Source organism: Thalassophryne amazonica, chromosome 3 (genome assembly GCF_902500255.1).
Source record: "Thalassophryne amazonica chromosome 3, fThaAma1.1, whole genome shotgun sequence".
Lineage (NCBI taxonomy): Eukaryota > Metazoa > Chordata > Actinopteri > Batrachoidiformes > Batrachoididae > Thalassophryne > Thalassophryne amazonica.
Genome location: NC_047105.1, coordinates 15,714,320 through 15,735,638, shown reverse-complemented (window position 1 = coordinate 15,735,638; position 21,319 = coordinate 15,714,320). Strand labels below are relative to the sequence as shown.

General features: G+C 41.5%; 1 long non-coding RNA gene across 1 annotated transcript; it reads left to right on the top strand.

Moving 5' to 3' along the window:
• The first annotated feature begins 15,629 nt into the window (after positions 1 to 15,629).
• LOC117507881 lies at positions 15,630 to 20,957 on the top strand. The gene is made up of 3 exons (XR_004559861.1): positions 15,630 to 15,643; positions 18,471 to 18,480; positions 20,837 to 20,957. It is a non-coding gene; the product is annotated as an uncharacterized LOC117507881 (long non-coding RNA).
• The last annotated feature ends 362 nt before the right edge of the window (positions 20,958 to 21,319 follow it).

The following is a 21,319-nucleotide window of genomic DNA, read 5'->3' as shown; positions in this document are numbered from 1 at the left end:
TTATGGGTTTTAACTTAATATTCTACTCTTTACTAAAGACATAACATGCTTATTACAACATATTCCTCGATAAATTTACCGTACCTTGTAGCCACTTTCGACTGAAACTAAACTTTCTCTCCCCGTTTGAGCTCCATCACGTTTCTCCTTGCGTTTGCTCACCCTCCTCGTTTTTTACCTTGTGTCAAGTTACCTTCTGACACTGTCCTTTTCGATACACTTCCGGGTTGAAAGGAAGTACAAAAATAAAAGCACAATAAAACATCTAATGGAAATAAACTTTACCCTTGGGTCATCACACTCCCACCAAATAATTTGGTGTTTTAACACACTTTAACTTAACACACAAATTATTTCCTTACATGAAATGACCATTTTACAGAAAATTATGAACTTATAAACCTTCCTGCATTTTATATTGAACTTTATCTCTAACAAGCTTCTAATAGCAGAATCAACTTGTGAACTGGGCGTTCTACCACAGATACCTTACTCACGCGTTCACCTCTTTTGCTCAGATTTTTATCTCCAAGCAATACCTTCACCCGTCTTACGAGCCCATCTTTGTCTGTTACAGTTTCTGAGACTCTTCCGAGCCTCCACATAGATCGTGGTTGTGTTTCGTCCATGTCCATTATTATATCACCTACTTGAATGTTTCTCTTAGGCTTGTGCCATCGTTGTCTGACCATGATGTTGTGGAGGTACTCCTTCCTCCAACGGCTCCAGAACTGCTCTGCCAGATACTGCACTTGGCGCCATCTCTTTTGTCCATACAGGTCCTTCCGAACAAACCTTCCTGCAGGGGGTAAAGCGGTGGTAGCCTTCATGGTGATGAGGTGATTAGGAGTCAGTGGTTCCAAACTGTTCGGATCGTTGAGGTTGTCTGTTGTGAGTGGGCGGCTGTTTACTATCGCTGCTGCCTCGTACAAAAAGGTCCTTAAGGAAGTGTCATTGAGTCGACTAGGCGAGAGGCTGAGTGTATAGCTCAGAATATTTCTCACAGTCCTTATCTGTCGCTCCCACACTCCACCAGCATGGCTTGCATGAGGTGCATTGAAGACAATATCGCATTGCTTGTCTGTGAGGAAAGTTACTAGTCTCTCAGCATCAACTTCCTGTAGAGCTGCATTCAATTCATTTTTGGCGCCTACAAAATTGGTACCGTGGTCACATTTAATCTGTTTGACCGAGCCCCGTAATGCGATAAAGCATCGCAGTCCATTGATAAATGTATCAGTTGTAAGATCACCCAACATCTCAACATGAATGGCACAAGAATAGAAACATGTGAAGAGGAGACTATATCTTTTGTGTTCTTTCCGTCCTTGTTTTTATCAGAAATGGACCAAAAACATCCATGCCGCAGTAGGTAAAGGGTGGAGAGGGTTCCATTCTTTCCACTGGGAGATTACTCATTTTCTGACATTCCACAGGTCTCCTAAGTCTACGACAAAACACACACTGGCGAACATAGGATGCAACTGCTTGACCCAGTCTGGGAATCCAGTAGCCATTGGATTGGATTTCATTCATTGTCATACCTTTGCCTTGATGATTAACCCTTTCATGGCAATGTGCAATTATCAGTTTTGCGACATGATGTTCTCGAGGAATGACAGTTGGGTGTTTGAAAAAGCTTGAAAGGGATGAGTGGTGCAGTCGTCCTCCCACCTTGAGCACAGCATCTCTGTCCAAAAACATGTCAAGAGGGTGCAGTTTGTTGTTACTTGGTAATGGTCTACCTTTGCTTAGTAACTTTATTTCTTCCCGATATGCTTGTCTTTGGAGAGCTTTGATGATTACAAGCTCTGCCTTTTGTCGTTCACTTACAGTAGAGTGTGCCTTTGATTTATCCTTCAGCAGATGGCGTCTGAGACGTGCTACAGCACTGATGGCATGAGACCAGGATGAAAACTTTACCAGTCGATCAGCAAGACTCATGTTCGGTTGTTTGTGTGTGTAATATTTGCACCTTCCTCACTTCTGGATCTCCGATTGGAAGTTCAATACTCTCCTTTGTGGGGTGGTGTATTTCCCTTTCCCACAGGAATTTAGGACCTGTGAACCAGTCAGATGACAGTAGTTCATCCATTGTTGTTCCCCTGAATGCCTTGTCTGCAGAGTTTTCACAGGTGGGAACATAAAACCACTGTTGTGGGATTGTACTATTGCGAATCTTCTGTACTCTATTCGCGACAAAGGTGTGGAAGCGTCTTGCTTCGTTATTTATGTATCCTAGGATGACCTTTGAATCTGTCCAAAAGAACTCTTCCACATTGTCATACAGTAGTTCTTCTCTGAGCAGGCTACTCACTGTGACTGAGACTGCTGCTGCAGTGAGTTCCAACCTTGGGATGGTGGTGACCTTTGTGGGAGAGACACGAGCCTTTCCCATGACAAAAGCACAGTGAACATCTCTGTCACTGTTTATCAGTCTTAGATATGAACATTGTCCGTATCCAGTGGTGCTTGCATCTGAGAAACGATGCAGTTCCCTTTTCACCACTTCTCCAAAGCCATCAGGCACATAACATCTAGCTATCTGCAATTTCTCTAGTTTGATGAGATCTTTTCTCCAACACTCCCACCATGGCCTTAGATGTTCAGGCAGTGGGTCATCCCATCCAGTACCTTGACGACACATCTCCTGCAGGATTTTTTTGCCATTGAGAAGGTAGGGGGCGACAAATCCCAAAGGATCGTATATAGTTGCTACAGTTGACAACATCCCACGCCGTGTAGGAGGTTGTTCTCTTGGCACAAAGTTGAATGTGAAGCAGTCTCTTTCTATGCTCCAGTGAATACCCAGTGCTCTCTCTGTTGTTTCAGAGAAAGCAAGGTCCTTTGTTTTGATGTCCTTTGCATGTTCTGATGCTGGTATGCTGTTTAGAAGTGCATCGCTGTTCGATACAAACTTGTGTAGCCGCAGACCACCCTTTGCACAAATTTCACGAGCCTCTTGTGCCAGCCGTATACCATCTTCTACGGTCTTTGCACTTGTTACTCCATCATCCACATAAAAGTCTCTGGCTATGAACTGAGAACCTAGTGGGAAGGCAAGACTGTTCTCATTGGCTAGGTGTTTTAGCCCATAATTTGCACACCCTGGGGAGGAGACGGCGCCAAACAGATGTACTGTCATCCTGTACGCTTGTGGCTGTGTGCTTGTATCTCCATTTTTCCACCACAAGAAGCGGAGGTAGTTGCGATCATTCTCTTGGACTTGAAACTGGTGAAACATTTTCTCTATGTCGCACATTAGAGCTATTTGATGCTGCCAGAAGCGTAGAAGAACACCTGTCATATTGTTGATCATGTCTGGTCCAGTCAGGAGTTGCTCATTGAGACTGGTTCCTTTATGCTTGGCTGAACAGTCAAAAACCACACACAGCTTATCAGGTTTCTTTGGGTGATAAATGCCATGATGTGGTATATACCACGTTTCATCAGGAAATGCATCATCTTGAGCTTCCTCAGCATCACCTCTTTGAATGATGTCATTCATGTACTTGACATAATCTTCCTTGTATGTCTCGTCTCGGGCAAATTTCCTCTTGAGTTGGTTAAGTCGGACCTCTGCGAGCTGTCTGTTATCAGGCATCTGTGGTCTTTCCTTAAAGGGGAGTGGCATTTTGTAATGACCTTGTTCAGTCTTCCTTATGCCCTTTTTGAGTTTGTCGAGGAAGATGAGATCCTCTTGTGACACTGTTCGGTCATTTTTACTGACCTCTTTGAAGTCACTTTCCAATGCACGAATTGCATCCATGGGAGTTACTGAAGGGATCTCTTTTACAGTGACACGGTGACAGAGGCTGCTTGTCATATCAGTCTCAAGGCAAGGTTCTGAGCTGCCAACTATACTCCATCCTAAGTCTGTCTGCACAGCATAAGGCTCATCATTTTGGACTAGTATCACTTGTCTTGGTGCTAAGGCTCGGGGACAATTATAACCAATCAAGAGAGCTACTTCACAACTGAGGAGTGGTGGGACTTCATCGATAATTGGTGATAAATGACTCCAGCGTTTGGCTGTTTCACGAGTTGGTATGTGATTGCGGTTTGCCGGAATACAGTCCTTCGTGTACGCAGGAGGGAGCTGGATAACTGTTGCAGAGCTGTAGCCCCTGACACGGAGACCACACACCTTTCCACTGCTTACAACTGTATTCTTTCCCATCATGGTAGTTAATTTTAGTTTCACTGGATAAACATCGGTTTGCAGTTCATGGCTCACATCCTGATCAATGAAGGCGGTGTCACTTTGTGTGTCCAGTAGTGCATAGACAAGCTTTTCCTTGCAAGGATTTGCAGTTGATGACACCCACACTGGAACTATCATTGAGGTGTTGACAGATTGTCCTTCTCTGGCGATGTTAAGTGACATGGCGGTTGTTGTCTCTGGTGTGTCAATTTGTGCTGCACTTTCAATATTCATATGCCTTTCTCTTTTCAGATCACTACTGTAATTTACATCATGAAGGCAGCTTGGATGCCTTTTTGCACATGTCACAAGTAAGGCGGTATTTACAGTCCTTCACACCGTGATCTGGTTTCAAACAGCCATAGCACAATTTATTGTCCTTGACAAATGACCTTTGATTTTTCAGAGGCATTTTCATGAGGTTTGGGCACTTGTGGAGTTGATGTGTGTCTTGGCACAACATGCATGGAGATCCCGTGCGTGTTTTATGAGTACATTGTTCATCTCTTTGTACAGTCATTTTTGTATTGAATACACTGGCCTTGTTTCTTTTATTGTCTTTTGGATTACCTTTGTCGCCTGTTGTCTCCAGAGAACGGAGTGCATGAATAGAGGTGACTGGGTTACAGGCAACTTCCGCTTCTTCTGAAAGAAATGCAGCAAAATCACTGAAGCGGGGAAACTCTTTACCTTCCATCAGGGCCTTTGTAACATGGCGATTCCACCTGGCAGCTAACCAGTCTGGCAGTTTCTGTGTGAGCCTTTGGTTTTCTTCACAGTCATTTAATATTTCCAGGCCCTTTACATGGGGTATAGCAAGCATGCACGCATTTGTGAAATCTGAAAAGCGTCTTAGCCCTTCAGCGTCTTTAGACTGTATTTTTGGCCAACCTGATAGCCTCTCTCTGAATGCTCTTTGAATAACGAATGTCTGGCCATACCGCTGGTTAAGCTTTTCCCAGGCATCTCGGTAGGCTTCCTCATCATTTCTGAAGAAGGTTCCTTCAAGGCATTTACGAGCTGGACCGCTCACATACCTTTTAAGGTAATACAATTTGTCTGCAGCTGAGATGCCCTTTTGATCAATCAGTGACATGAAGGAGGATTTCCATTCAATAAAGAAGATTGGCTCTCCATTGAACACCGTCAGCTCTGGTGTAGGAAGTCTGTTCATCATTATGCTGTCTTGAACTGCCTTTGCAAGCTGAGCGACACTAGGGGTTACTGATGATGTAGGTGTGTTAGATGGCAGCTGAGATGCGCTGTTGGGGATGACTTGCTCACTTCTGATTGGACGTCTCCCACCTGTATTATTTGTCTGTTGTAAGCTTCAAGCCTGACTCGGGCTGCTTCCACCTCTTTCTCAGCCTGCAGACGCTCCAACTCAGATCTTTGAATTTCCATTTCTTTCTTGTGTTGTTCTTCCAAAGCCTTAATCCTTTCCTTCTGCTTTCTTTCCTCTTGAGCGATCTTGTACTCGACCTCCTTCACTGCCAGCTCTGCGGCTGCCTCAGCCTGTTTCGATGCAAGGTGAGAAGATGAGGAATGGTGGGTGCTATTTGAATTTGCAGCAGTAGAACCATATATGGAGAGCGCATAGTCACGATCTAGAAGCTCACGTAGATTACTTCTTACATCTTCTCCATCAACACCAGATAATCTTTCAAAGATGATTTTCATAATGTCACGAGTTACTGCTTCACAAGCGTCAATTTTTCTCCGTAAATCTGCTGGTGGTGCCACGTGGCTCCTTATTTCAGAGTACAGTTTCATGATGTCATCTTTACCCTTTTCTAATATGTCTGCGAGTGATGACAGAATTATTTCACTTAGGTCTGATTTTAATTTTTTCCTTGCTGCACGTGCTTCCATTTTCCACTGTTCATATAAGTACAAAAGTCTTTTTTCCTTTTTATTTAATTCTTCCTTTTGATAAGCAAGCATCCTTTCAGTTGGTGTTTTTATTCTTTCAGAGCGGCGTGGCACATCAGGCATGTCCTGGCCTCTACTCTCTGAATGAGCCACCAGATTTTCTTGCCATTTAATTGTTGCTTGCATGACTTCCACTGTGTTCTCACTTTCATTTTGAAGAGCAACTTTAAAATTCTCAATTCCCTTTTGTAGACACGGGGTCTGCCCGTTAATGTCCTGTGAGTTCTCCATGTTTAATTCAGATGTTCGTTCCGTTGTCCTTTCAATTTTCCGACCAACTGCTGCCACCTGCTGTCCGTCTTGGGTACACCACGTTGAGGAATATGGCGGCGAGTGGTCAAGCTCTTACTGTAGCTTCCAGTCGAAATCAGTTAGCCCGGACTGATGGTTTAAGGGTTTTATTGATTTTTTGCCGTTCTCAAACCAACGTAAGAGCTATGAAAAAGGGGCAAAGAAATAAAACAATACATTAGAACACAGACTACTTATGGGTTTTAACATAATATTCTACTCTTTACTAAAAACATAACATGCTTATTTACAACATATTCCTCGATAAATTTACCGTACCTTGTAGCCACTTTCGACTGAAACTAAACTTTCTCTCCCCGTTTGAGCTCCATCACGTTTCTCCTTGCGTTTGCTCACCCTCCTCGTTTTTTTTTTTTTTTTACCTTGTGTCAAGTTACCTTCCGACACTGTCCTTTTCGATACACTTCCGGGTTGAAAGGAAGTACAAAAATAAAAGCACAATAAAACATCTAATGGAAATAAACTTTACCCTTGGGTCATCACACAAAACGTCAAGACAGAAAACTTAAAGCAATATGTCTCAAAAATCGAAAAATGTACAACAAAACAAATGAGGAACGAATGGGAGGAAACTGGAGTCAACGTCTGTGACCGAACTGTAAGAAACCGCCTAAAGGAAATGGGATTTACATACAGAAAAGCTAAACGAAAGGCATCATTAACACCTAAACAGAAAAAAACAAGGTTACAATGGGCTAAGGAAAAGCAATTGTGGACTGTGGATGACTGGATGAAAGTCATATTCAGTGATGAATCTCAAATCTGCATTGGGCAAGGTGATGATGCTGGAACTTTTGTTTGGTGCCTTTCCAATGAGATTTATAAAGATGACTGCCTGAAGAGAACATGTAAATTTCCACAGTCATTGATGATATGGGGCTGCATGTCAGGTAAAGGCACTGGGGAGATGGCTGTCATTACATCATCAATAAATGCACAAGTTTATGTTGATATTTTGGACAATTGAAAGGATGTTTGGGGATGATGAAATCATTTTTCAAGATGATAATGCATCTTGCCACAGAGCAAAAACTGCAAAAACATTCCTTGCAAAAAGACACATAGGGTCAATGTCATGGCACAGGGTCAATGTCAACGAGCAGATCTGATTTGATGCAGGTGTTAATTTGGGGGATGAAAATTTACAGGGTGATTCCATAATTTATTCCTCAGAATTGAGTGATTCCATATTTTTTTCCTCTGCTTGGTCTAAAAAAGTAACCGTTACTGACTGTCACAATCTTTTTTTCTTGATTTCTTATAGTGTTTCTTAAAGCCAGAAAGTTGCCATTTGAAATGACTTTAGTTTTGTGTCATGTCTGTGATCTGCTTTTTTTCTACAAAATTAAACAACTGAATGAACATCATCCGAGGCCGGTGATTCCATAATTTTTGCCAGGGGTTGTATTCGCACCATTGAACGCATAAACTTTCATTATGTGTATAATATATAGATAGATATAAAACTATCTCCAAAACAACTGCACAGTTTCTTTATCTGCGTTTTCCATGCAGTCTCAACTTTCTCTGGTCTGGAGTTGTACTTAAGCAATTGCGGTTTATTTTATGTTATACAACACTTTCTTTTCCATTCCCAGCAGCAGAACAGTGCCCTTATCAGGTTGTAATCATTTTAATTGTTCAAACATGTAGTCGTTTAAGTTGCATGTTTTTCCACCAGGCATTTGCTTTAACAATCCTCTTGCACACTTTTGCATCCCCACAGCCCATCACACTCTTATAGTCACTGCTTAATATAATTAAAGCACATCGGAGACCAGTGCATGAAGCATGAATGTCTTAAATGTAGTTTTCTTGTTGTTGTGGTGGGAGGTGAAACTGCAGCGGTGAACAGTCAATATTTGTTTTTGCTTACAGTAAATAAAAAAAAAAGCAGAGTTGAAACACTAAATATTGTTTATTGAATGATTTATTTTCATGGAGCCCCTGCTTTACAAACCCAGGCATGCACAGAAAAGTATTGTGCATGTTTTATTTATTTACCTATTATTTATTTATTTTGGTTTTTTACCTCTCAAGGGACATACTGATGATGTCTGGAAGACAGGGAAATGAAAAATGGTAACTTTGAGTTTATGAGATCCCCCCCCAATCGGCATAAATGAAATCCTGTCCATTGGAGGTAGGAACAGTGACATTGATGTTGGAGGCCATATTGTCTCTTTGTCAGATGTCCGTCTGAGTTCGAAATAGTAGAGAACTTTTATTATGTCTACCAGTGATGTAATGTCTATACCAATCTGTGTCTTTATTGATTTGTCATTGAGACTTGGTTGATGAGTGGTACATTCTGCCAAGAAAGAATCCAGGAAACACTGTGGTACATTTCTACAAAAGGAAAGTTGTGCTCAGAGGTATTTTCCAATGTGCCTATGTAGATATGTGTAATTAGTGGTGGGGAGACAGAATCTCTAGTAAATGTGTACAACACGTACAACCCCAAATCAGAAAAAGAAAAAGATGGTGGCATAGAACATAGGGTGGGGGACACATGATTGAACTATCACTTCAAACAGGTGATTGTAATTATGATTTGGTACGATTTGGTACAAAAGCAGTATCCATGAAAGATGGAGTTTTTCACAAGCAAAAATGGGCAGAGCATCTCCAGTTTTTCAAATTTGTGAGAATTTTTCAAGATGTTTAAAAACAATATTCCTTAAAGACAGACTGGAATAAATGGTAAATGGACTGCATTTATATAGCACTTTGCCATCTGCATCAGACGCTCAAAGCACTTTACAATTATGCCTCACATTCACCCCGATGTCAGGGTGCTGCCATACAAGGTTCTCACTACACACCAGGAGCAATAGGGGATTAAAGGCCTTGCCCAAGGGCCCTTAGTGATTTTCCAGTCAGGTGGGGATTTGAACCCATGATCTTCCTGACTCAAACCCAACACCTTAACCACTAGACCATCACCTCCCCTAATATATTTCTCCCTCTACAGTGCATCAAATCATTTCAGGATTAACATAATCTGGAGAAAGAGCTGAAGCTGAACACCCGATATCTCCAATCCTTCAGACTACACTGCATCAAAACATTCAGTCATTCATCAATAGTTGATATAACCACAGGGGATTACTTTGGAAATCCTTTGTCAGGCACTACAATACAGAGTTACATTAAAAAAAAATACCACTTAAAATTTCACTGTGCAAAAAAGAAGCCTTATGTTAACCTTGTCCAGACGTGGTGTCAAGTTCTGTGATCTTGGAGGGGCTGATCCATAACACAGTAGAAATGTGTATTGTGGTCAAACAATTAGTATTCCAGATCTCTTCTTGGAAGAAAGGAATACCGTGTGGTCCTGACAAAAGTCCAAAAAGGAACATTCAGACCATTATTGGCAACAAGTCCAGAAGCTAGGGTCTGTCATGGTACGGGGTTGTGTCAGTGCCCTAGACAAGGGGAATTTTACACTTCGGTGATAGTAGCATTAATGCAGAGAGGTACAGTGAGATGATACAGCAACATATACTGCTTACAAGACTTTTTTTTTTTTCTCCTGGGGACATCCATGTAGTTTTCAACAAGATAATGCAAAACCACATTCTGCACACATTAAAAATCATGCCTCCAGCAGTAGTGGATGTGGAAACGGGCTGGCCTGTGTGGTGTATTATATCAGATAACAGGAAAACTGTAACGAACACTACATAGGTGAGACGAAGCAGCCGTTGCACAAAAGACTATACTAGCACTGCAGAGAGGGCGCTGGTGGACCTCAGTCTGCAGTTCATCTCCACCTTAAAGACACTAACCACATGTTTGAGGACAAGGAAGTTAAAATCTTAGCCAGAGAAAAGAAATGGTTTGAGAAGGGAGTGAAAGAAGCATTGTATGTGAAACTGTTGAAATCCAGCCTTAACCGGGGAGGGGGTCTGAGACACGCTTTGTCCCCTGTTTACAATGGGGTACTCAGGTCAACGCAGTCTCAGCCTTTTGTTCATGGTAATGAATCATTCACGTCATCAGGAGAGGCGTCAGCCCCATCGTTAGGAGGGACAGTCATTAGGAGGGTGCTAACGAGGGTACAATAGGTGCTAATTAGAGCAATTGTTAGTCACTAGCCAATAGCAGTCTGCCTCTCGGTAGGAGGGGTCTGGTTAGGTTTAAAATTCCAGCTTTTGCTGGCTTCAGTTAATCTTCTCTACAAGAGTCAAGACAGAAGTCAGACTACAAGAGCAAGAATTTTAGCTGAGGAAGCTTCTGCGATTAGAAGCGGAACGTCCTCGTGTCAAGCAACCCAGTCCAGTCGAAGATTCAAGCTTCTCTACTATGGAAACCACCTGGACAACTGAGAGCCTTCACAGAAACATGAAGCGCTGTGAATATTTCCAGGATGCACTGTATCTTTTCCAAGGACACAGACAGGTAACATGGCCAGATATTGAAAATAGGTGTAAATACTGTATTAGTAGGCCAACTCCATATCCCACTGGACTGCTCGACATTGGATGCATCACTTAGTCAATGGACCTCCATCAAATAAATGAATCTTACAGCACATATGTTGGAAGGGATGGGCAATGTGTTCTGCTTTGGCAGATCTATATGATCTGCTGAGTGCCCCTTTAATATTTCCTCCTGTACATTACTTGCACAGTAACGATGACACATAAGTCTTACTAAAGATTTTGGTCAAAGCACCCAGTGGATCTGGTTCCTGACAAGACTGAAGCTGCTGTCACAATATTTAATTCTGCTGCTTGACACTTTTATTTTCTGCTACTAAGCACATCTCTCTCTGCTGCCACGACTTTCGTCTTTTGTTTCCTGCATGAAAGCCTCATCCTCCTTTTTTAAAACTTCATTTTACTTTTGATTCCTGCAGACTATTTGTACTGAGTGTGCTGATGGCAAGGTATATATAAGGCCAGAAGGAGTTGCATTGTGTGGTTGTGGACTTATGAAATCTTACAAAGATGAGATGTCTTATTTCAAGGCAAAATATATTTATTTTAATGTGCTAAGAACTTAATTCTTACTAAACAGGTTATGTATTGGAGTATGTTACTTGTTTGAAGCATTTTGTTCCTTATTTGTTGTCTTATAAGTCGAGCTGTACTAGATTAAAGATAAATTACCCACCATGTCTTTATTTAAAGATGATGGCACTAACATATTACTGAATTTAAGAACATTCTCTTGCATTGAGAAGGTAATGCCTAGATATTCTCCTTGTTTTAAGTTAAAACACACTAGTTACAAGATATTTAAAGATAGATTCATTTGTTTTAAAAACTTGACAAGGCATATTTTCTTGATCTGTTGGCAGATAATTTTGCTCCTTTTAAGTGATGTCTGTTAAACAACTTTTTCATTGTTTTTTTAAAGCTGAGTTTTTGTAGTGTAGAAGAAGGGTGCCAAGAGAAGTGTTGTGTTGTATGAGGAAGTCTGGAGTGATAAGAGTATGTGAGGGTGGGGCAGGTTATATACAAGGATGGTGTGACAGCAGTCAGATGTACAGTTGGAATGACGGATGAATTCAAGGTGGAGGTAGGTTTACAATCAGGACTGACTCATGAGCCCTTTCTTGTTTGCCGTGGTGATGGACAGGTTGACAGCCGGGGCCATGCAGGAGTCTACATGGACTATAGACTTGTTCAAAATGTCAGATTTTACAAAATCTTTTGGGCTACATGTTGTTCTTGTTCCACTAATAAAATAAAAGATCTGTGCTAAATTGTATTGTAATCAGACATTATTTAGGGGTCCCCCACAAAGCAACAGTGTTCCTCAAACAAGCAATGTAGTAATCCAGTAATTCCAGTAATGTTCTCCTCTGGGTGACCAGTCAACCACCACTTTTTGTGATTAGAAGCCATCACATGTTCCTGTAAAAGAAAAAAAAATAAATAAATAATGCCATCAGAGTCTTCTCCGGTTAGGGGGACGTTGCCTTGCCAGCAGAGGGAGAGGAAAATGTGTCACTCTGGGGGACCTCAAAATCGTATCTGATTGAGTTCAAATTTGGTCTGCACCTATAAAACCCCAGGTGGAACAAAAACATGTGGTCCAAAGCCTCTCACAACTTTAGTTTTTTCACTATATAACATGAACAGCCCTAATGGACTATGATGTTTGTAGATGACATTGTGATCTGCAGACAGCAAGTTGACAGGTTGAGACTAACATGGACACGTGGACGTATGCTCTGGAGAGAAGGAGAATGAAAGTCAATTGGAGCAAGACTGAGTACATGTGTGTGAATGAGGGAGACAATGGTGGAATAGTTTGATTTCAAGGAGTAGAAATGGTTAAGGCAGACGCGTTTAAATACTTAGTCAACTATCCAAAGTAATGAGAGTGTAGCAGAGAGGTGACGGCAGAGTTTTGTGGCAGGAGTGATTTGTGAAAGGATTTCTGCAAGAGTGAAGGGGAAAGTTTTTATAAGACTGTCACAAGACCAGCTATGTTGTACATCTTAGAGTAGTAGTGTCCAAAGACATTCCAGAAAGAGCCAAGAGGGTGCAGGTTTTCTTTGCAACCACTGACTCCACCAGGTGATTTCACTGATTATCACTTTGAGCAGATGGATGAGTTCATCAGTGAAACCACGTGGTGGTGTCAGTAGTTGCAAAGAAACCTGCACCCTCTTGGCTCTTTCTGGAATGTCTTTGGATACCACTGGCTTACTGGAGGTGGCAGAGCTGAAGATGCTGCAATTTTCTGTGGGAGTGATGAGGATGGACTGGATAAGGAATGTTAGAAAAGTATCAGACCTTTTTATTTTTTTCAAAAACCATATGGATTTGAATCACGTGTGATTGCATCAGCCAAGCTTGAAACTTCGTGCGCATGCGTGAGTTTTTCACGCCTGTCGGTTGCGTCATTCGCCTGTGAGCAGGCTTTGTGTGAGCACTGGTCCACCCTATCATCGTTGTTTTTATTGCAAATAAATGTCTGAACGATTTGGAGCTTTGCTGCACCAATTTTTTTCCAGAAACTGTGGGAGACCTCCAGGTGGACACCGTTCGGAAAATTAATATGGCTTTCAGGGACGATTTTATGGGGATTACACAGATTAAGGAGTGATCCAGACGGTTTAAAGACCGCCCACAGCTGCTGAGAGCACGCCGCACTCCGAGCGCCAATCGACAGGCTCAGACCCCGCTGAAACAACCAGATCATTTCCAACGTGAAGGCTTTGTTGATCCGGGACGTCGTCTGACTTTCACAAAAAGGCAGAAGGCGTGGACATCAGCACTTTTTCGGCACATTCCACTGTTACAGGAGGGACGCGCCACGGAGGTGGCACAAAACCACCTCCGTGTTGGTCTCACAGGACGGCTTTGAGATGGCTTTCAGGTGGCTTCCGGTTGCTTTTCAGTCGTGTGATTATCTGAGAAATTGAGCATGAGCTGGACATGCCCCAACATGTCCTGTGAGGCTTCATCACGGCATTGCTTTGCGTCATGCGGCTCCACCGCGACGCGCGGAACTCCTCCGCACGTCTGTCTCAATGTTCTGAAAAACTGCTGATGTCCATATCTTCCGCAATTCCTGTGCTAGTCAGACGACATACCGGATCAAGACAGTGTCCAGTTTAGAAATGAATGGCACATTCCACTGTTACAGGAGTTTTTGTCATGGAAAGAGGAGCGGAGTTCCACGCATCGCGGTGGAGCTGCATGGCGCAAAGCAACGCCGTGATGAAGCCTCACAGGACATGTTGGGGCAGGTCCAGCTCATGCTCAATTTCTCGGATAATCACACGACTGAAAAGCAACCGGAAGCCGCCTGAAAGCCATCTGAAAGCCGTCCTGTGAGACCAACACGGAGGTGGTTTTGTGCCGCGTAATGAACGGCTCCGTGGCGCGTCCCTCCGCTTTTCTTTCCATGAAAAAAACTCCTGTAACAGTGGAATGTGCCGAAAAAGTGCTGATGTCCACGCCTTCTGCCTTTTTGTGAAAGTCAGACGACGTCCCGGATCAACAAAGCTTTCACGTTGGAAATGATCTGGTTGTTTCAGCGGGGTTTGAGCCTGTCAATCGGCGCTCGGAGCGCGGCGCGCTCTCAGCAGCTGTGGGCGGTCTTTAAACCGTCTGGATCACTCCTTAATCTGTGTAATCCCCATAAAATCGTCCCTGAAAGCTATATTATTTTTCCAAACGGTGTCCACCTGGAGGTCTCTCACAGTTTCTGGAAAAAAATTGATGCAGCAAAGCTCCAAATCGTTCAGACATTTATTCGCAATAAAAAAACGACGAGAGGGGTGGACCAGTGCTCACACAAAGCCTGCTCACAGGCGAATGATGCAACCGACAGGCGTGAAAAAACTCACGCATGCGCACGGAGGTTCAAGCTTCGCTGATGCAATCACACGTGATTCAAATCCATATGGTTTTTGAAAAAAATAAAAAGGTCCGATAATTTTCTAACAGACCTCGTATCAGAGGAACAGCACATATAGGAAAGTTTGGAGACAAAGTAAGAGAGGTGAGACTGAGATGATTTGGACATGTGCATAAGAGGGCCCAGAGTATATAGGGAGAAGAATGCTGTAGCTGGAGCCAACAGGCAGGATGAGATGAGGGAGGCCAAAGAGGAGGTTAATGGATGTGGTGAGGGAGGACATGCATGTGGGTGGTGTGACAGAGGAAGATACAGAGAACAGGGTCAGATGGAAACGCATGTGGTGACCTGTAATGGGAGCAGCATCCAAAACAAGACTGTACTTTCACTGTGTTTTTAATGTCCACCTCAATCAGTTTCCATCAAATATCCTCTTTGTGCTTTACTGATCTGTCAAAAATGTACACCTAAATGTTTTAAATGATTATTAAGAGATTTTCTAAGTCTATCCAAGGGCCGTTATATTCAAAGTCTGCAGTCGGTCGTGAATTCGGAATCAGTTTTATTTTCAATATATCTCAAACGGGGGGAAAAGCTAAAATAGAAACAAAGGAAAATGGTCGTGTTCAGCACAATGCCAACTTTCTCCATGCTAGGAATTTCTCTGATGTGGACCACAGCATCTGTCATTCTCAGACTGTGTGTGTGTTCACAGAAGCAAAAGCTTTAAGTTGAAGTGAAAAACAACTTTTTTTTCTTGGATGTTTGCGGTTTATTACGTTTAAACCCAAGGGACAGTAATCTATGAGTTTACCAATAAGTGGGCCTTTCCGCTGGAAGCCAGGATCTCTGCTTTTTTAAAATTTTGTGTGGGGAGACGAAATCTGCCTGACTGCTGTCAAGATCATGGATCAAAGTCCGTCCACCCACCCCACAATTGCAGAAGCTCATCACAACAAGAGTGCAAGCGAACGAGAAAGATGGAGAGAGGAAGGCGGCTTATGCCACTCACGCTTGGCTTGGCTTACCGTACACGCTTGCTTCACATTTAAGATCCAAACCCCAGACTGAGCATAGCTCAATAAAGCACTCAAGTCAGCAGGGGAGACTCGATGCACTATCAGTGTCAGTACATCCAAATAGAATGTGACAGTGACACATGAGCACATACAGAAGCAATCTCTCTATGCAAAATATGAAAGGCACGTCGGCTTTTGAAACCATCTTTGTCAAAATAATTTTTCACAATTGTCCCCATTAGACCCCACTGCTGTTGATGTTCGTGTTGCGGTAAAGGTAACATTGGGCGATATCAGTGCAGAATGGCTGGTTTGAGGGATTTTACAGGATATTGCTATTTCCAAAACTAGATTTTCATCATACTGTTATGGTAAAATTTGACCTGCTTTGACATTTGCTAGCAGTGCAAATACCTTAAATGTCCTTCGTTTTAACTTGATGACTCTTAGTAAAGTGACCCATAATATTTTATAATTTTATACTTTTGCATAGGTGCTTCAAACTATCTTTTGAGATGGTTTTTATATCCATTCGTGTGGGTCAATACAATAAAATTGGTGATTTTGAGGCAGTTTGAAACTATGAAACTATTTATGCTGTGTCTGTATTTTTTTTTTTTTTTTAATGTGACTGTGGCAACAGAGTTCAAGGAGGACCGCAACACTGCCATGAGAATTGTCTGTATATCCACCCCATTTGTCTAGGCTTCCACAAAGATGTACACAGGTGGTTTTTGAAGGATCCTGGTGGCATCTCAAAATGGTAAAACAGCATAGGAGTGATCATATGCATGTGCAGCGGCATATGGTGGTTTAGTGGTGCCTCACGGCAAGAAGGTCGTGGGGTCACTTCCTGCTCTTTCAGTGTGGAGTTTGCATGTTCTCCCCATGCCTTTTAGTTTCCTCTGGGCACTCCGGTTTCCTCCCACAATCAAAAACATGCTTATTTCAGGTCTCAATTTCCATCTGTCAAACTTTCATGGAGCAAAGCCCCCGAAACCACTTTACCAGCAATATGAGCTGTCATTTTGTGATCTGACAGAAATTATTGTACGTTTTTGTAACTAGAATTCTTCTCCTGAGTCAAAGTTTGTCAACTGTGTGTCAAACCCAAATGGCTGATACCTTTCAGTATCAGCACCAGAACTGGAAACAGGCTGTCTAAATGTTTACCAGGTTTTAAGGCATTGCAAAGTGACCTGTGAAATATTCTTTCTCTTTTGCACGGAGATGCTTTTTGTCAAAGGGAGAAGACATGTAAACCATGAACCCTCCATCATCCACTGATCTCCTGAATGCTTTTTCCGCCTCCCAACAAGGAGTGTATGTAAGCGTGAAATTCTCTCGCTGCAGGCGTTTTTTTTTGTTTGTTTTTTTTTATGTGACGTGATATCTGTGGACATTCAATAATGCCACAGCCAAGCACGGAAAACCAATTTAGGCAGACAGAACGTGGACTTCAATTAAACCAAGCTTGAGAATTGCGACTACTATCGAGGGGCCCTTGAGGAAAACGCTTGATCACCAAATATGCCAAATGAAGCTACTCAGTGGTCAGTCATAAGCCCTCACCACAGCAGCACGACGCCTGTGGAGCTCCGTGAAAGCATTCAACACAAAAAAACATCACTGACAATGCAGCACAATATAATGGCTTTGCTACACACAGCCACAGATGATACCACATGCTTAAAGAGTCATCGTGCACGTCTATATTTGAACATTTATTTAGGAAGTGGAGAAATATCTGCAGTGCCTGTCACAGTGAGGCACATCTCTCTCTTTCTCTCTCTCTCCGCCGGCATTCATTATTAATCACGGAATGTTCTTTGTGGTTTCATGATTGCTTTGATTATCAAGGTTGCTGATGGGAGAGCACACATTTAAAATTGATAATTTCAGCATTGGCTACTCAAGAGACAAAAGTGTTAATTAATTAAGGAGCGAGGTGAGCAGAAATTGCTCAGGCTGCGCTCGGAATTTTTGGGCCACCACAGATGAATTAGTCATAATACATTATAGTCGTGCACTGCCAAAAGGCCAGTCATCATCTTTAATCATTTATGACTAAAACAAGGTGTTTATTCTTCCGATGTGTCAACACTGTTTACACTCAAGAAGTTTCTGTTTGACACTTTTAAAAATGTGTAAATGACAGAAGAGGTCAGTGGTTGTGTGTATACGCCTGTCTGAGGACAACAACTCTGAACACATCCAGGCTATCGCAACAAACGTTTAAGCAGTCAGGGAAAAATTTTATTTTGTTCAGAACAGAGATCTGCCTCAATTTTTTCTTTTTATCCCCTTCTTTTATCTCCCACAAAAAGCAATTTTAGTGACCAGACTCCTCCAAATACGTATGATGCAAGGTTTTTTGATGCGTTTACCAAATTGCTGTCTATTGTATGTCTATATTTTGATTGTGTAGTTTTAGTGGGAGATTATAACATTCATGTTGATAGTCTAACATGGGTTTGCCAGGAACTGTTAAATATTCTGGAGAACACTGGGCTTTTTCAACGTGTTACAGAACCAACACATAACAGAGGACACATGCTGGATTTAATTATTTCAAAAGGTCTTAATATTTCTGAGGTTGTGGTGAATGATGTCGCTTTATCTGACCATTACTGTGTTTCATTTAAAATGACCAATCTTGATAATCCTATGAAAAGTGAAGTAGAGGTTCTCAGAAAGCGTTATATAAATGAGAACGCCTGTGCACTATTCACCGAGGTTTTTATACCATCACAAATCCTCCCCTCAGCTTTAGCTTCAATGTTAGGACTGTTATTGACTCTATAGCCTCAATTAAAACCAAAGTTATATCAGGTAGGACAAAGGCACCCTGGAGAAACGTCACACGGGTTAAAGAATATAAAAGAACGCAGGTGGAGAAAAAAAAAAGAGAGTCTTCATAAATATAACCAGGAATTGAAGAACACAAGGCAATCATATTTTTCAGAGATAATTAATAAAAACAGTAATAATGCCCGCACACTTTTTTTCTGTAGTGGGCAGACTGAACAACCCCACAGCATCATTCCCTCCTGAGTTACTATCTAATAAGTCATGTAATGACTTTGCAGCCTTTTTTTTTATGAACAAAATATATATTACAGATAAGACAGGCAGTGTGCAGCTCCAGTTCAGGAACAATAACACTGTCCTCCGGTTAGTCTAGGACACTTTAGTCTCCTGGATTACACAATTCTAACAGAAACGGTTTCAAAATTAAAGCCCACAACATTCTGCCTTGATATTCTGCCTTCAAACTTTTTAAAATCCATTTTTAACTACTGCAGATAATAAATACTTCTCTTAAAGTAGGCCAGTTTCCCCAGGCCCTGAAAACTGCAGTAATAAAAGCTCTCTTAAAAAAAACTAAATGGATGCCACAAAAATTAGTAACTATAGGCCAATATCAAATCTGTCAATTTTGGGAAAAATTATTGAAAGGGTTGTCGTTCAGCAAATCCATACTTGTATGATGCAAGACAATCTTTTTAGCATATTTCAGTCTGGATTTCAGCCACATCAGAGCACTGAACTTGTACTTATTAAAATCTTAAATAATATTCAGCAGAATAATGAAGTATGTAAATCCTCTGCGTTGGTACTACTAGACCTCAGTGCTGCATTTTATACAGTTGATCATAATATATTATTAGATTGGAAAAGTGGGTGGGACTCACCAGCACTGTGTTGCAATGGTTTAAATCTTATTTAAATCAAATCAAACGTATTAATTTATGTAGCACCAAATCACGACGAGTCACCTCAAGGCACTTCACAAACATTTAAAAGGCAGAATCAAATGAATTAATATTAAGAACACAATTACAACATAAATAAGTAAAGGAATAAAAAGTCCATTTTTTGGACCTGAGAAAAGCGTTCAACACAGTGAACCATAGCATCCAGTTAAAATTATCATCTCACAATATTTCTGAAAGCACAATACAATGGTTTAAATCTTATGTACAGAACAGTACAAGAAATTAAGAGCACTGTGTCCTCTGTTTTAGACAGCTCAGTAGGGGTGCCACAAGGCTCCATTTTGGGCTCCCTCTTGTTCAGTGTTTATATAAATGATCTTCCGTCCATTTGTCCTGAAGTTCACACCCAACTCTATGCAGATGACGTGGTGATGTATGTTCATGCAAATTCAAGTCAAAAAGCAGCTGCTGTGCTCCAGGATGTGTTGGAAAAGATTTCAGATTGGATGGTGCAAAGATGTTTAACATTAAATTTGAATTAACTCTGTTAGCATATTTTTCTCTAAAAAAAAAACAGTCTTCACTTTGCACTGGAAATTATTGTAAAAGGAGAAAAACTTAGGGAAGTGGAATCTATCAAATATTTAGGTGTGGTATTGGACAGGACACTGTCCTTTTAAAAAGCACATTTCTAAACTAATCAGTTTAGATGTATTTGCAATCAGATGAGCACAGATGCAGCCAAGCTTTATATGCATGTAATATTTTCACATTTTACTTATTGCATCACAACCTGGTCTTTGTCGACCAACACAGCGTTACAGCCACAAACAGGCTCTTAAAATTTTAGATAAAAAAACTTCATACCACTATTGTAACATTGTGAAAAAATATAAATTATTAACATTTGAAGGTTTTTTTTTTCTCCAATGTCACTTTAGTGTACACAATTGTTCATAATCTGGCACCACAGCCTCTGAAATTGTTTGTAAAATCATGTGATGAAGCAGGATGGACAACAACACGTTCCTCTAGAGGAGATTGTTTTGTGAATTTTAGGTCCTCAACATTTGGACAAAACTGCTTCTCTGTCAAAGCTGCAGGGATGTGGAACTCTATACCTTTGACTGTTAGAGAGAGAGAGAGACACTCCGCAACAGTTTAAATTTTACACAAAGAAATAGCTGAAAGATGGTCAGATTTGCGAACAGTAATTGATTATTGACAGTGTCTTGGAAAACTACATATTAATTGTGAGTAATCTGCTGCTGGTGTTTCTTGTTGGTGCTTGTCGGGGTTGTATCTATTTTTATATTTTGTAGTATTTTGTACATTGTGACCTGTTGTTTCTTGCTTCTGCCCGGGGACAACAGATGAAAATTAGCTTGTAGCTAAATCTGGTCTGTGCAACACATTTGTTGTGCAATGTCTCTGTCAAATAAATAAAAGGAACAAAAGAAGACACACAATCATATAAAATACTAATGATAAAACAGGGAAAAAGTGTGTCTTCAATCTAGCCTTAAAAGTCTCCACAGAGTTCGACTGTCGGATCTGGGCAGGCAGATCATTCCACAGAGCTGGGGTGAGGTGAGAAAAGGCTCTGTAACCCGCTGACTTTTTATTCACCCGAGGGACACACAGTAGGCCTGCACCCTGTGAATACAGGGCCCAAGACGGTATGTAGGGCTCAAAAAAGCCTTCCAGGTATGGGGGGTGCCAGTCCGTGAGCAAATTTATAGACCAATAATAACACTTTAAAATTTGATCTCAAAAAGACCGGAAGCCAGTGAAGGGATGCGAGA